An 11,569-nucleotide genomic window follows, 5' to 3' on the forward strand; every position below is an offset into this window, starting at 1 on the left:
TAGGAGTATCAGCACCAACATCCCTCATAAAGGTAAAATACGCTAGACATCCCTTCCAACAATCCGTCGGGAATTCAAATATGAAATTACTCTACTGGGGACATAGTCCAGAGAACTTCTCTACTCAACCCTAGGCAATCCCGGCATCGCCAATGTCACGGTCTTATCGTGACAATCCAGAATAGCATGACATGGTGACAACCAATCCATGCCTAAAATCACGTCAATATTAACCATGGTAAGAAGTAAAAGATCAACTTTCATCTCAATCCCCCAATAGCACTACACACGAATGGTACACATGATCCATAATAATAGAATCACCCACCGATGTAGATACATGAACAAGCATAACTAAAGAATCACAGGGCATGCCCGAATAACGAGCAAAGTATAATGACACATATGAATAAGTTGAACGAGGGTCAAATAATGCTGATGCATCCCTGTGGCATACGAAAACAATACCTGTGATCACAACATCGTAGCTAGAAATGGGTAGCAATGGGCCTGACCACCACCTAATCTACCTCTCCCTCTAGGGTGTCCTCGAGTTGATTAGGCCTCACCCCTAGCTGGTTGTGCGGGTGGTGTAGCTGTTGGTGCTGGAATCGTAGGCTGAGATTTATGATGTGGAACCCTACTCAATAGTTTGGGACAATCTCTCTTGAGATGAATCAATTTTTCGCACTCATAGCAACCCCTCCTGACAGGCTGCTGACCTTGATAACCTGAAGAACTGCCTGTGGAAACCTGGGCAGATGAAGCAAGGTAAGAACTCTGTGCTGGCAACACACTGAATGATGACTGAGCTTGGCATGGATTGTAGAAGTTGTGGATAAGTGAAGAAACACCTGAACTACGAGGCCTCTTAGCCTCCCTGTCCTCACGCTCCTGCCTGTAAACCAGCTCTAAGCATCTAGCAATATCAACCACCTCATCAAACCTCGCACCCGTCACAACCTCCCAAGCCATAATTAAGCATAATCCATAGTTGAGGCCATCAATGAACCTCCTAATCTTCTACATGTCAGTGGGAAACAACCATACCACGTGACGAGCCAACTTTGAAAACCTCATCTCGTATTGAGTCAATGTCTTACCCTCCTGGCATAGCTGCTCGAACTGCCTATGCAACTTCTCTTTGCGAGTCTGTGGGACAAAATTCTCTAAGAAGAGAATTGAGAACTCATGCCATGTAAGTGGCGGTGCATCGGCTAACCTGCTCAACTCATAAGCCTGCCACCATCGGTAGGATGCCCCCGTCAGCTGAAAAGTAGTGAATAAAACCCCACAGGTATACAAAATACCAGTTGTGCAAAGAATACGCTGACACTCGGCAATAAAATCCTGAGCATCGTCCGACTCTGATCCATTGAACTCTAGAGGCTTAAGCCTCCCAAACCGCTCCAGTCTCTTCTACTCCTTGTTGACGGGCAATTTTGACCCTCCTTTTTAAAATTAATCTATTTATACTTAATAATTTACAATGAATGTTTTGTATATATTAATCAATAATACCTATTTTTACAAAATTATTTTGGTATTAACAATTCCATTTTTGTTTTTTATAATTGTAGTTATAAATATATCATACTTACTATTTTACGATTAGTAAAATAACCTTATATATATTATATAGGTCTTGCAATTAGTTTAACTAGTTATTTATTCGATTTTAGTTAATTGGTCTATCATTTCAATAATTTGAAACTAATCTTACAGTTTGGAAAACAGAGTAATTTTGTAATATTAACAGTGTATATGATAATTATAATTTTGTTATATTATTGAAAATAATTAAGTTCATATAATTTAATTTCAAAAAGGATGAAAATGGCTAAAGACTATAATTGTAATTCTCTGTTAAATACAAAAGGGCTATTCTTTAAATCAATAACAGCCTAAATGACAAACCCAAACAAATCTGACCCAACCCAAACCCCCTCCCTACTCCACTTTGGCGATCCAATCCTCTCTCCCTAAATCAATCGCAGCTCACCACGTCACCCGTCTCCCTCACTCACAAAGAAAGCACAACAAATCTGGACCGTTGATCTGTTTCATCAACGGTCAACCTTTAATCCATCTTTTCCTATTATTTTTTAATACTTTAAGTCTTAATATCCACCATCCGATTGGGAAGATCCAACGACCACCATTTTTAGTGATTTAAACATTTAATAAAAAATTTATCTCCCTAAATATCAGGGTCGTTGATCAAATGATCCAACGGCCCGTATTCAATCTCGCATTTTTTAACTTTAAGAAACCCCAACCCTAATTAATTTTCATCCAAGCCCGGTCGCCCCCTTCCCTTTTTCCTCCATATTCTCTCGGACCTGTAAGCTATATCAATCTTCAAGACCTTGCACAAACTCGTGCAAGGTCAAAGAATTAGTCACGAAATCATTCTATCTATCCCTGCTAGCCGTGATTCTCACTCAGATCTTTCCTCTTTCATTGTTATGATTCAAAACCCCAAATCAAAACCATAGGTCTAAAACGGTGACTTGGGATTTCATCCGCTTTTGGCTCTGTGCTTTCAAATCGAAGCAAGCACGAAGACATTAGCTGGCTTTATCATGAATATTTGATATCCAGATGTCACATGCAATGACTTATGGGTAATAGGGTTCCGACCGACGGTCACTCGTGCTTCAATAGTTGATCTCTCACTTCCCCATGCTCAGGTAAATTACTTCACCATTTTCCCCTCTGTCGTCTTTCATTTTCACTCAAGTTTGGTCACATCATCCACTCTTTGTCATCTTCAACTACCTAGTTTGAATCTCTAACCTAAGGCATTGAATGCCACTATAAATAGAGCCTTCAATTCTCTCACCTAAAAGACCTAATAAGAGCTAAGAAACCCTAATACGAACACCAAAATACTACACTAAGATTTCAAAGTTTAGGCTCTCTTACTGATTCCTTTTTCTCTTTCGTTTTTTGAGTTCATTCGTTGTTTCATCTTGAAACCTTGGTTCCTATACGACTAAGTTAAACTTTTGTTTGACCTGCTGCATAAATGGAGGTCAGTATACTTCGACCCCTTCTCTTTTGATTATCTCATTCGAAATTATGGATACATTGTTGTCTTTCTATATTTTGCTTTCGTTCATGATGTTTGTCATTAGTTTATAACTGTTTGTTCCAGCTCATAATGATTTGTTATTGATTTATGATTGACTGCTATGCTTTTATGTGTCTCGAATCAGTATTGATTGAGCTATTATGTGACCTTGATGACTACTATTCTGAATCAAACAGCCTATACAATTAAGTATAACCTTGAATATTCATATATTCTGTTATTGTTGTTATAGCTTCCCATACATGTTCAAACTTTATATTTCTTTAATGTTCTGTTGTGGTTTTCATGTCTATCACACTAATCTTGTTTAGCGTAGTATGTTATTCTGTACTTAAAGTTGTTATTTGATGATTTTAACTAAGACATATACGAATGCTCAAGGTTTAATCCATTATCACTTAGCTAAAGTATGTCATGTTTAATTGTTTAAGGTGTTTTCTTTCTTCACATGAGTGTTTGTTAATCTTGAAGTAGCCTTAAGGCATTACTATGAAAACCTTTATGTCTTTATATAATTGTAGATTACATCTGAGAGCCTCATTGCATAAAAAGGTATCTTAAGATAACTAGGATAACTCTGATGAGCTCCTGGAGCTGTTCTCGTATGCATTATGTCATGATCAGGTTATCTCTTGTGAATTAAGCTTCAATTGAGTTGGCTGTGACTGGACAATAACCATTATGTCAGTAGGTTGAGTAGAAGTTATATCATATTTAGATATTCACCCTTAGTCTGTACAGTTGAATTAGACATGCATAGTATAAGGTCTCCCTTGTCCTGAACTTCTTTAATGATATTATTGTCTTGACTCTATAATGATCGAAACAAAATCCTATTTGTAAAACCTTGGCTGGAACATCTTATGTATGTACTTGAATGTGAATTTTGTATCCTCCTTTGTTTGTCCTTATATCCATGCTTGTGCATCTAGTGTCATTAAAACCTGCTAAGTTTATTTGAATCTACTCTAATCTACTATCATAATGAAAGACTATGAGATTATCTGCTTTTGCCTGACTATTGCAATGTGCTTTGACTTTCAAATAGAGATAACATGAATGTGAGACCTAGAGCTCTTTGAAAGAAAGTAATCATGTCATATGCTTAGGGTAATATTGACCTGTCAACTAGCACAAGCAGCTCTACTAATACCCTTTATGAGATTGCTAAATGAAGCTAACTACTCAGCATCTAAAAAATGTTAAGACCTACCTTATGATCTCTGCTAAGCGCCTTCACATATATTTTTGTAATCTTGCACTCATTCTAGTTCCTCAATGCTTATGTTTATCCTTCATGATTTCATGCATGTTGGCACTGTCTTGAAACTGCATCAAGTTCTCTCTCTCCTTTAAAATGAATTGAACCTAGTCTGTGAACTCTAAGGAAAACCGCATGTTGCTACTGCTTGGATATAACAGTATGCTTATTCTTAGTGAGAGTTTAACATTCTTAGAGAGATGTAATCAAGTCATTTATCTCAAAGATAGATAAGACTGGTGGCATGAGATTCTATTAAGTACTCTTAGGAGTTCTATTTAAATTTATAAACCTATAGTCTTGTTGAAACTTTGATTGTATTTTGGTATCTCTAACAGCATCTGTAGAGATTCTGACTATGACTGTTATGTTTGAATCCTTATTAGTATGTTCAAAAGCTTCCAGTAGTATTGTTAACTTGTGTGTGCTAAAGACAAGACTTGATTTAAACCAATTAATGCTTAGCCTAATTAAGGGTTGTCAAAGCAAACACATATGTATTCATAAACTATTGAAGATTTGAACTGTATGCTCTATCTTTGTCCTTAAGATACCTGATCTCAGGTGTTTTGTTCTTTGGTGGCAACATAATAATATCTCTGCCTCGGTGTGTGTCTGAAACTCTGCCTTTTGGATATATTTAGTGTGTCAATCATCTACTTGGTTTAGGAAATATGGTTATGATGGTGTAAATAAACTGCCTTGTACCCTTATGGTATTCTGTTTGGCCCTATTAATAGAGGTATACACTTATGTGGTATGGTACTAATGTGGTAATGTGGTTTACATTGAAAGTGCCTCATTGGCACTTAAACCTGTGAGGAAGAGTGGGTCATTTATGGTTAGGAGTATTTGGGAGTAGAAGTTTTACTCTTGGTTGGGCTGCTCTCCCTAGCACAAGCATTGCCCTAGGCCCTAGAGACCCTTGGGAACTTTGAAGTGTCATGGGATTCAAAGGGGGCTTTGACCTTGAATGGAACTCTAACCCTTAGCCTCTAACTCATTGATATTCATTACTCCTTTTAGGTTTAGTTTTCAATGACAATGAAACGTTTTCAATCTAAATTACCTAAGCATATGTGACCCCACACCAGTATAACCTCTCATAATATTTAAGTACTGTTAGTTTGTTATATTCTTGTTCAAGTCATTTACTTATATATTTCATGCATGACTGTATGTATATAATGTTATATCCAATGAATTTCTCTCTTTCTTTGAATATCTACAACCATTGGGCCTATTGAGTTCTCAAGGAACTTAGGCCCAAACTCCACGTCATGCATCTAAAATCTGGAGCACGTTGCTATCCTTTCCTACTAATTATTGGGCCTACCTCTTTATGGCCCAAACCAGAGTCACTCTTCATCCTTTACTGCTTTATTAATATTCCGTTATCTATATTCTTTTACATGTATATAACATTGCTCTCGTCATAGTTGCTTTAGTGTTCTGTTTTACCTTTTGAATTACATAAGTAACTTAGGCAAGCCTTAAAAAACATAGCGTTTAAATAAATACTAGATAGTAGCTATTTTTCAATTCATTATTCATGTATTGTTAACATTACTAATCTGCTACGTTTTGCTAACCTTTTCTTGAAGACTTTGAACCTAAAAATAACTTAGCCAATGCAACAATCCCTTTTTTTCAAAACCAGAAATAGATCGCAAGATTAGCCTCTTAAAAGAAATTGACTCTTTCGAAACATAGGTGTTGCCGCCCAGCAAGACCTTCGAACATCCCCTCAAGCCTAACATTTAGTTAATTTCAGAAGCCAAGGAATACCTTAGACTCACTTGTTTATAACATCTTAGAATTATATGAACGTCCATTCTTTTAAAACAAAAGTTTTCTACATGCTTCATGCAAACCATTCAATTTTACAACTCTTTTAATTACATCAAATGGTAGTTTTCAAGACTCTTTCTAAAACTCATACCCCTTTAAAATCTCGGATCCCTTCTAACATCATACTCTCACTTAGATAAATAGTAAGCCATACCTCTCTAATACTAATTAAGCGGAATACAAATAACTAATCCTTTAAACATAGTCTATGTCCTTTGGAGCTATAGTATATGTCCTATGGAGCTACCTAAGGTATATTTTAAGGGGTGCCTAACACCTTTCCCTTAGAAAAATAAGAACCCTTACCTAAAATCTCACCGGTTAGCAGACTAATAAAGAATATAACTTTAATGATTAAATAGGTACCCTAGTATACCTTTAAATATTAGGTGGCGACTCTCTTTCATCAACAACAGAGAAACCATAAGTTGAATCTTGTTTTGACTCGTGCAAAATAGGGTGCAACAACATGGCGACTCTGCCACGGAATCACACTTAGGATCTAACCTTAGCAGACATAGAATTTATTTGGAACTTATATTTGTTTGTACATTTCTTTAATTGTATTTAATTTGCAATTACATGCTTACCTGCCTTACTTGCTTATTATCATGCCTGTTATTATTGCACCCCTGTCTATTACCGCTTTATATATACTGTCATCACACTTCTTCCTATTGAGTCTTGACCGTACACTATTACTCACAATGGCACGCGAGGTTTGTCTTTTACACCCCTTTGAACCTTCTTTTCGAAAATTCTTTAGTTTCAGAGAATGGCTTTGTCAGGTCAACTAGCATGACTTCTCGCAGTTTTTAGTCCAATTCAAAAGTAGGAAACACTCTACTCTAGCAAACATAGGTCATATTGCATAAGCCTTAGGTGAGCCAGTCCTTGAAATCGACACACAATTAATAACGCCAAACAAATGTCAACGGGTTATGAACCCAACAATATGACTTATGTGGAAAGGCGAACAAACATGACGAGACACTTAAAGATCCGTAGCAAGCACTTATCAGCCCTTCCTTTACCCACTTATGATATGGAAATCAACCAAAACATCCCCGAGATCAATATGGTGATGGGAGCATCAAACAAGCTGAAGCAGTGGTGGAAGAATATCCGCCACGAACATGGAGATAAAATCAGGACACATCTAGGAGCACTGCCCACTTTTCTAAACATCCCAGATGACAAGGTGTTTGCTCGCCTGCTGATACAGTTCTGGGCCTCGGCCAAGGTGGTATTCAAGTTTGTTGATTGTAAGTTAGTACCGACGTTGGAAGAAGTCACCAGTTTCACAGAGCTTCCATTTACAGGGAGGAAACCGATATTAATAGTCACCATGCCCGGTTACATAATTCTTGATGCTCTAGGTCTTGCAAACAGTCGAGGTTTGAGAAACATCGAGGACGGATGGGTTAGCCTAGAGAAATTGTTTGACAGGTTTGGACACCATGAAAGCTATGAATCGTACTTGGGAGAATTTCAGTGTGATCAGGCGACGTAGGAGATTCTCAGGCCCATAACCTTTTCTTTGGCATTATTGGGATTGTTGGTTTTCCCGCAAAGAAGAGGGCATATCAATATAGACTTGTTACCCGTGGTTCTTACGACATTCCGAGGCAACCTCCAAGCCCTAGTACCCATGGTGTTAGTTGAGATTCTAAGGGCTTTGTTAAGCCCTAGTACCCATGGTGTTAGTTGAGATTCTAAGGGCTTTGTCTGCATGTGCATGAGGGTATGATTTCTTTAAGGTCCATAACCTGCTGCTTCAAATCTAGGCCACGGAATATTTCTTTAAGCGAGAGGCCATAGTTGACCACTTTGTGGGCATCAACAACATGATCTGAAGCCACAACGAGAGGATAAGACACTCGGTCTCCCACATGGACAATAAGAATGGAGGGAAATGCTGACTAACCTAAGCGGAGAATGGGATAATTGAAAGTTGTCATAGCTAGGTGGAAGGGCAATCCAAAGGACTCCTGAGAAATACTTCATTGATTTGATAGGACTTGGGGGCATCCAGCTATACTCGCCCCTACAAGTTATCAAATAGTTCAGGTTTATTCAAGATGTCCCTCTCTGGACGAGGACAACAATGTATGAGGATGAGTACAACGGGCAGATCCCAATACCAATGATAAGAATGCTTCAAGAAGAGTGGAATGATTTGGTCAAATGCCAATGGACCAAAACTCGTGGTGCACTCCAGAATATTATGTCTTCATCAACGAAGATGATGAGCTAGCCCAACCAAGCAGGGAAGGGATAGCCTGGCTGGAGGACGCAGTGGCACCTTTGCAAATCTATCATGAGATCTTGCCACACTATCTTTTGACTACCTCCATGCACAGCCAAGTGATCCTGGGTTCCATTGATCACATGTTGCCACCCACTGAAGATGATGATCGAGTAGTGGTGTATCCAGAAAGAGTCCGAGACAGAGCCGGAAGGAGATATAGAGGAAGAATATGAGTTCAATGACGATGGAGAGGAATTTGAAGAAGATCCAGAGGAAGAACAGGAAGAAGAAGAAGAGATGGGGAATGATTCTGGAGATTGCCACTAGAAGTTGGTTGATTTTCCCTCTTTTCCCACTTTGTACCTTTACCCCAAACTTTCTTATTTCCCTAAGGGCAAGTTGATCTAGTCGATGCAATTCTGTGAATGATGGAAATAATGATGTAACCTTTGTTCCCACTTATCTCAATCTAAACACTATCAATGAAAACAAAATGTGCTTCTCGTCTGAATGTGTCAAATCTGATGTTTATTAAATATTCGCAACTCAGGCCTACCTCCGGCAAAGAGAGGTCCCACGAGTTCTAGGAAGACGCACTTGCCTAAAATACATGAACTAACTGCTCTGTGTGTCCTGCTATTTGTTTCTTTTTCTTTTTTCTTTCCTTTCTTACTTTATTATTATTTCCCAAATGAAAATTTTGTTTGTGTCGACCCAAAATAGGCAGAACCACCGTACAAACTAAGATCGAAAGGAAAGATGTCTGCCACAGATAACCTGACCGAACATGCTCTGGTAGTAGCCGATAGCCCGGGGTGATCGGGGGAGAAGGACGATACAAGAAAGGATGAACATGTGGCAAGGATGGCCCAGGAGATGGAATATTTAAGGGAGGAAGTACAGCATATCCGGCAATTGGCATATCTGACCGTGACAACGCTCCTACAACCACCTCGTGTTTCTTCCTTGGATTCAATCCCCGTCCACTTTCCCTCTACTACTTGCCAGATCAACAACACCTTGACTTCGGTCCCTACCACTCAGATCATACCTCCAGTAACCCCTGCAAACGCACCAAATCCTCCTATCCACACTCCCTACGTACCACCATATTACGTTCAAGCACCACAAAACCCACCCTCTACCACAAACACGATTCACAACCATCCTCGTGATGAAGTCACCTTTACTACTAACCAAAACCCGCACATACCCGCGGCACATACCGCTGCACATGAGTGATATGTTCCTCCCATATATATCATTTCTGAACCCATGTTTACAGCTCATGTCACGGCCAAGGTGCCTTATGAAATTGACCAGTACGCCGAGATGGACAGGGAAGCTAGGTGTAAGGAGGAAGAGTCAGTGTCTTTGCAGTTACAAGTCTTGAGAAAACAAATAAAGAATCTCGAAGTCACTCGGGGAAACGAATGTATAGACTCTGAGGATCTGTGTATCCATCCTGATGTGGATATGCTGACAGGGTACAAACCTCCAAAGTTTGACATCTTTGATGGGACGGGTGATCACTATGCATACTTAAGAGCCGATTATGACAAATTACTTGGAGTGGAGAGAAACGATAAGTTGACGGTGAAGTTATTCAAAAAAAAGCATGACAAGGGAAGCACTTGCTTGGTATACTCGACAAGATCCCCGAAACCGGAGGACATGGCAGAATATGGCGGAACATTTCATGAATTGCTTCCGATTTAACGCAGAGATCATTCTCGATAGGTTTGCCTTGATAAACTTGTAGAAGAAGTCGTCCGCGTCATTCCAAAAATATGCATGTAGATGGAGATCAGAGGTTGCCATGGCTCAACTGCCGTTGGACAACAGTGAATTGACTGAGTATTTCATTAGGCACCAATAAGGGATTTACTTTGAGAAAATGATGGGCATGATGGGATAGAAATTCCCCAAACTGGTCTAAATGGGAGATTTCTTAGAAGAAGGTATAAAGTCCAGCAAGGTACAATCCATGGATGCATTGCAAGCAGCCAGTAAATCAATCCAATTGGGGTCAATAGGTAGCGAAAAGAAGAAAAGGAAAGGTACCAGAAATCGTCCCTTGTTATCAACCCAACCCACATCATGGAAACACCTCTTACTCTCCAAACAACTATTCACCACCACCTACTTATGCTCCAGTCTACACCACATAGCCATATTACAATCCCCAACCTCAATATAACCCACCTCGAACCCATAACAATCCGAACATACCACGATCACGTGCTCATGTCCAAACCACCACTCATAAAAACCGACCTACTTATGCACCGACCTCATCCAAATTTTAAAGAGAGAGGTCCCAGAAACTACACCCTGATTGCTGAACCTCTGGCTCAACTGATTGGTAGATTTATGAGAGCAGGTTTGATGCATTCAGTAGAAGGACGGGTTCATGAGAATCCCTCAAAGTATTTGATGCAACCAAAAGATGTGTGTACCATTCAAACGTGCCTGAGCATGATACTGAAGATTGTTTCAAGCTGAAAAATGAAATTGAGTCATTAATCAAAAGCAGAACCATTTAGTTCACTCCGGCTCCGCCCAATGTGAACCTCAAGCTGCTGCCAAATCACTAGAATCAAGGGCTAACATCATCACCTTGGATGAAGAATACGACTTAAAATGAACCATTGTCACGATAGAAAATGCTGAGGCGGCAAGGGTACCACCTCAAAGGATTCTGATGATTACAATACAATTGAAACCTATGGTGATGGCTCAGACTTACCAACAACAGCCCGCCGCTGCTGCCATGAACGAAGAAGATCGGGAATACAAAACAGTCCCGTGGACATATCGGAAGAAGGGGAAAGCCAAGATGATAGATTCAACGGTTGCCCATAGTATGACTAGGTCGGGGAGGTGCTATGCTCCTGAGGATGCAAACCGAGGGAATTTGGGAAGGGAATAGATTTAGAGAAGAAATATAACATATCTCGAGGCCGCAGAATTCTGATGAGTTCCGACAGTCATAAAGACGCCCTGATGAATGTGTTAAGTGGGGTGAGCATGCCAAGCAACACTACTAGTGAGGGATTGGCAGCAATAATTGGGAAAATAGTGGAAGAAAATATGATCACTTTACGGA

This window comes from Nicotiana tabacum, chromosome 23, assembly GCF_000715075.1.
Source record: "Nicotiana tabacum cultivar K326 chromosome 23, ASM71507v2, whole genome shotgun sequence".
Classification (NCBI taxonomy): domain Eukaryota; kingdom Viridiplantae; phylum Streptophyta; class Magnoliopsida; order Solanales; family Solanaceae; genus Nicotiana; species Nicotiana tabacum.